Source organism: Camelus dromedarius, chromosome 24 (genome assembly GCF_036321535.1).
Source record: "Camelus dromedarius isolate mCamDro1 chromosome 24, mCamDro1.pat, whole genome shotgun sequence".
In the NCBI taxonomy this organism is placed as follows: Eukaryota; Metazoa; Chordata; class Mammalia; order Artiodactyla; family Camelidae; genus Camelus; species Camelus dromedarius.
Window position 1 is genome coordinate 32,256,560 of NC_087459.1, and position 6,131 is coordinate 32,262,690.

General features: G+C 53.8%; 1 long non-coding RNA gene across 1 annotated transcript; it reads right to left on the reverse strand.

The window, feature by feature from the left end:
* Window positions 1-409: 409 nt before the first annotated feature.
* On the reverse strand, window positions 410-5,552 carry LOC116158479 (uncharacterized). The gene is made up of 4 exons (XR_010377730.1): window positions 5,347-5,552; window positions 3,768-4,741; window positions 2,456-2,568; window positions 410-2,059 (listed from the first exon to the last, which is right to left on the reverse strand). It is a non-coding gene; the product is annotated as an uncharacterized LOC116158479 (long non-coding RNA).
* Between the last annotated feature and the right edge of the window lie 579 nt (window positions 5,553-6,131).

Sequence of the window (6,131 nt, forward strand, 5' to 3'; positions counted from 1 at the left end):
TGATTAGTAATGTCTGCCATGGATGCAAGAAGGGAGGATAGGATTTACTTTCCCTGCCTTAGAACAGAGGAGCCTAAGGGCTTTTTCCCTCCTGTTGTAACAGGAGAGGCTGGATCAACACTAAAAAGTGATGGAGGGGCCACTGAAGGAGGGACTTAAGAAAAGGCTGTGACCGCCAGTCTCATTATGTCACCTCCTGGTCTGTCCATGGTCCAGACCCTCAGGAGCCTGCAGCAGGAAACCCAGAGCTATGTCCCTGCTCTCAGAGCGATCTCAGATGTCAACCCACCTGGCTTTCTAGCCTTGTCTTGGACCACATTCCTGATGCTTTTCTGTTCCAGCCTCACTGAACTCTTTTCCCCACAGAGTTTTGAGGTAAAATGACACACACACACACACACAAACTGTATATAGTTAGGTTGTACACTGTGATTTTTAAAAGGTGTACAGTGCAATCATTTAATATGTGTACACAAGGTGAAGTGATTACCACAATGTAGTTAACACATCCATCACCTCACATGGGCGCCATTCTGTGTGTACATGTGGTGAGAACACTTAAAATCTATTCTCTTAGCAACTTTCAAGTATACAATACAGTATGATTAACTGTTGTCACCATGCTGTACATTAAAGCCACAGAACTTACTTATCTTATAACTAGAAGATTGTACTTTTTGGCCAACTTCCCCCACTTCCCATGGTAACCACGTTCTACTGTCGGATTCTATGAGCTTGATTTCTTCAGAGTCTACATGTAAGTGAGACCCAGCAGTATTTGTCTTTCTCTGTCTGGCTTATTTCTCCCACTCAGCATGGTGCCCTCTGGGTCCCTCTACATTGCCACAGATGGCAGGATTCCCTTCTTTTTAAAGGCTAAATAATAGTCCACCTTTTCTTAATCCATTTATCTCTCCACGGACACAGTGTGTTTCCATATCTTGGCAACTGTGTAAATAATGCTGCAATGAACACGGCAGTGCAGATACCGCTTCAAGATGCTAATTTCACTTCCTTTCGGTGTGTGTACCCGGAAGTGGGGTTGTGGGAGCACACTGTGGGATCATTGTGGGTAGTTCTGAATTTCCTGAGGGACCTCCATACCGTTCTCCATAATGACTGCACCAACTTTCATTCTCATCAACAGAACACAAGGGCTCGCTTTTCTCCACATCCTGGCCAACACCTGTTATTTCCTGCCTTTTTGATACGTCATCCTACCAGGTGTGTGGTGATGACTCATTGCAGGTTTGATTGGCACTTCCCTGATGGTTAGTGATGTTGAGCATCTTCTCATATACGTCTTGGCCATTTGTAGGTCTTCTTGGGAAAAAAAGCTATTCAGGTCCTTTGCCCATTTTTAAAGTGGGGTCTTTTTTTGCCTCACTGAACTCTTTGCAAAGCCCAGATGTGCCTTGTCTATGCTTTTCCTAGACCACCTAGACCATTCATGCCCAAGGCTTCTGCAGGGGAACTCATATAACTCCATCAAGACCCAACTCAAACGTCACCTCCTCTGAGAAGCCCTCCCTGACTCCTCTGCAGACCCAGCCTCTTCATGGCAGGCTTCACCTTCTATCACCCTCTCCTTTGAGGTCTCACTTTCTCATAAGACTGAGAGTTCCACTGAGGGCGGGGCTAGTGTTTGACCACTGTGAATCCAGACCCAGCACTGGGCCCAACACACAGCTGGTGTGCAGTGACCATTGGCTCAATGTACGAATGAATGCGCAAAGGAACGAACTTCACAGATGTCGTGCTGGTGCTGAGACTCAGCTCCACAGCCATCTTCCCCGGCTTCTCCTTGTGTTCCTACAGCAGTGCCCTGACACGGTACATCCACCCCAAATCTCCATGGCCTAACGTCGTGCAGTTAAACCCCTCTTACAAAGACCAGTGTGAGTTGGCTTTGTGTTCTCCGTGTCCTTTATTTTCTGTTCCGATGCTGTCACAGCTGGGGCTTTGTGTTCTCCACGTCCTTTATTTCGTGTTCTGATGCCGTCACAGCTGGGACTTTGTTGACCTTGGAAGGACTGCCCCTTCCAAGGTTAGATAACCCCTAGAAGAAGCAACCCCCCTGTAAGCACATCTTTCAAATGCAAATCAGCCAAACCAGAGCCCACCCCCCACCCCCTCCTGCAGGGGCTCCCACACTCTGGGTCACTGTCCCCCTGCCCTCCTCACCAGGGACAGCCCCTGTGCCCCAGAGCCCACTGGAATGACCCAAACTAGCTGGCCCCAAGCCTGCTCACCCTGCCTTGTCCATTCCTTCTGCAGAAGCCACAGCGGGCTCTGGTCCACAGTGCCCCTCCCCCCACCTCCTGACCCACCCTGGTGCTTCCTGGTGCTTCCCCGTGTGGCCCTGCATGGCATCCCGTGCCCCCTCCCCTTGGGAGCTGTGAGTAACACATGATCTCTCCAATGGCGTCATCTCCTGACCGGGACATTATTGTACCTCGTATGTTCTATTAACACATGACCTTGTGAAACAGTCTTCCCTTCAGTGACTCAGCCATCCAGGCGGCTTCCCACGCAGCCCCTGCACCTGGGCATGTGGCCCCCACGATTCTGCGGCAAGGAAAAGAGGGCAGGAACACCTCACACCAGTATTTAACTACTCCTGCCCAGAAGTGGCACCTGCCACCTCTGCTCACCACCCATCAGCCAGAAACCAGTCACGTGGTGCCACTTAGGCAAGGGGGGTGTGGCTGGGAAATCTGGGGTGTCTCCACTTCTGGTCTTGATCCTCCCATTTGAATTAAGAATGAATCACCCATCTGAGGTCAGCGTGTATTTAGTTTAATAACTATGACATGATGTGACTGTGGAGTGCCCTCTGCCATGCATATGACCTAGTTTGTCACCAGGAAATATGGAAGCTGCATGATAAAAAAAAAAGCGGAGACTCCAAGGAGATGAGGCACCAGGACTGATTGGGCCATAAATGTGCTCGGGCATTAGGGCCGTGAGTGAGATGAACGGGCCGAGGCCCAGAGAGCTCACCCGCGCTCACCTCCGTGGGCCAGAAGCAGATGGGGGCCATTTGGGGACGGCTGGCTGAGGCTGGGACGTGGCCAAAGAGGAAATGTGTGTCTGTGACGGCCCTCTCTAGTTAATGTCCTCTGGGTGTGGGGTGTCTGGGGCGAGAGCTAGCTTCCCCCAGGTGTCTGCCTTGTGGTTGCACTAAGCACCCTGACCGCCCTCAGGCTCTGGGATACGCACGACCAGGGCGGGGTCAGCCGAGGGGAGAGGCACCAGGAATATCTGAATATCCAAGTGAGCGGATAATTCCAGCTTCTTTCTCCCCCAAACATTAACTGCAGCTGCTCAAAGGTCTTAACATTCTGAAGGTTTTGCCCCTTCCTTCTCCCATCCTGGGAAGGGGGAAGAAAACCAAAGGCCCGGAGCTGATGCACCGGGTGAGGAGGAGACTGAAAGTAAGAGAGAGCCTTTCCCGGAGGCAGGAGAGGACACGGACGTGCGGCTCCGACCCAGGCAGGGGGCCTTGAGTGCACAGCTGTATTTACTCTCCTCACACCCACCCGGGAAGGAGGTTCTCACTTCTACAGATGAGGATGCAGGGCTCAGAGGGGGTTGGGGAGCCAGCCTGGAATCACACAGGATTTCAGTGGGTGACTGACCCAGGGCCCCTTCTCCTGCTGAGATCCTCCAGGGGCCCAGCCTGCAGCTCCAGGATCCTGAGATGAAGGCGTCTCACTCCCCACCCGTAACCCACTTTAGAGACGGCCGGTACCCGAGAACAGTACCTTCTGGAGGCAGCTGCAAGCCGCACGTTCTTCCTGCAGAAAAGCGCACCAGTCCGCAGGCAGGCACCTGCCCCAGGGCTCCGCCCGCCACTTCCAGGGTTGCTGGGTGTCCCGGAAGAAGGTGGCTGGGGGGGCTCAGGTGAATGAAGGCTTTCTCCCCAGCCTGGTGTACGGCAAACAATTTTAAGCTGATACGCTGACACACCTGTGGTTAGAGGGCTGCCAGACAGAGGTCAGAGGAAGGCGTGTGGCCGCGGGACAGGGCCTCCCGGACGAGGAATCAGAGACGCTTGTTTGTTTAGTGTGCTTCCTCCTCCATCCCCGGGTGCCCCCTCCCCTCCCCACGTTAGAGCCCAGCCTCACCTTGGCCCCATGAGCCCCTGCAGGGGGAGGTCCTGCATGTCGCCCCCAGCCTCGGGGGAGGGCCCTCCGTCCTCCGTATCACACGCCCCTCCCTTCCCCTTCCACAGACCCTCTCTCCTGGCCTTCCCTTCTGCGGTCTTCGCTTGTCTTCACGGTCCTCGGTTCAGAAAACCGGGGACGAAGATGAGCTGCCGGCCGCGGAGGGGGGCTGGGGGGCCAGGGTGCGGAAGGTCCCTCTCGGGTTTTGGCAAAAGGGCTCCTGCCGTCCATGAGCTGGGGAGAGAGCGGGGCTTGGGAGGAAAGCAGTGGCGGGGCGTGGGGCTGCTCCCCACACACAGGCCGGGAGCGGGACTGCTGGGTCCCAGGGGCGCTCCACTTCCAGGTTCTTCAGGAACTCCCAGACCATCCTCCACAGTGGCTGCACCGATGCACGTTCCCAGCAGCAGTGCAGGAGGGCTCCCTTTCTCCACACCCTCCCCAGCATTTATCCTTTGTGGGCTTTTGGATGATGGCCGTTTTGACCGGTGTGAGGTGGTCCCTCGCAGTGGCTGTGACTTGCATTTCTCTAATAGTTAGTGATGTTGAGCAGCTTTTCACGTGCCTGTGGCCATCTGTCCAAGACAACGGATTTAAAAGTTCAGTGAAAATCAAGTCAGAGAATAATGCAAATAATATAACTGCACTTGTCTCAAACCTTGGATCTGAACATGTATACGGACACGTGTATACAGATGCAAATTCGTAGAAAAAAGACCATTAAGGAACAGACTGCAGTGCTAACAATGGCTCCTCTGTAGAGAGAAAGTGGAGGGACGGGAAGGAGAGGGAACTTAACTTCGTATTCTACGTTCCATTTGAAAAACATCTTTTACAGTGTATTACTGCATTGTGTGACTTCTTTTTAAATGTAAGCCACTCATGGTCTTCAAAATCAATATATAAAAGGGTTGTGTTGCGGGAAGAAAGGGTTTCATTGTATGCGGGGCGGTTCCGCCCGCCCACTACGCCTCCATCTCCTGACCCCATTTCACAGACGCCTGCATTTCCCGGCGAGCAAGGGGACTGCGGCAGCTCCGAGGCCACCAGAGCAAGGCCAGTGCCTCCAGTTTCTCAGCCTGGACCCAGAGGAGACTGAAAACAGGATGGCTCGCTGCAGCTCGCAGACCTCCACCTGCGCAAACGTCAGTCACACGACCCCCGCCCCATTTTTTCCTACCTGGTGTCACCAGCAGAACTCTGGCCTCTTCCTGGAGCCAGCTGCCCCAGATCCAAAGGCTACAACCAGAGCTGTGTGTGCCCAGAGTGGGGCGCTTGTCTAACACCCACGAAAAGCATGTGGACTGGCTGTGGTCCTGGGGAAGGCGAGCAGGAGAGCTAGAGGCTGGAACAGGAGGCGAGGAGAGCGGAGGGAAGGGGAGGGGAGCGGAAGGGAGGGGAGATGGGGGGACAAGGCTCAAGGCCAGCCTGCGAGTAGGGGCCCCGCACCTCTGCCACCATCCCCTCCCCCTCCCCCAACACACACACCCAGAAAGTCATTTTCCATCTCTTTCTGGCGTCCTCCAGCCAGGGCTCTAGCTTGTTCCAGCCCCAGAGCCGGCGGACCTCAAGCTCTTAGAGGAGCAGTGATGTTACCTATGGGTCAGAATAAACCTGGAGCAAACCTCCCACTCAGAAGTGAAGCAGGGAGTAGGACTTGGCCAGACTGCAGGCTTCAGCGGGGACCCAGCCTCTCCTGGAGGAGAGAGGAACCAGGGCGAAATGTCCCTCCTCAGACAGTCTGGAAGAGCATCCTTCAGGGGCCGAGGTCCTGAGACAGAAGACTCCAAGTGAGGTACAGCAAACGTCCCTTTGCTTAGCATTTAGTCATTTTTTCCCCCAATTTCCCTTTATGGAGATGGGGCTATTTTGAAGAATGCTCAGTGCTTTAAAAAAAATAAAGCCAGAATTGCATTTCTGGGCTTCCGGAGAGCCTGCGGTAGGAAACGTGGAACGCAAAAGCTA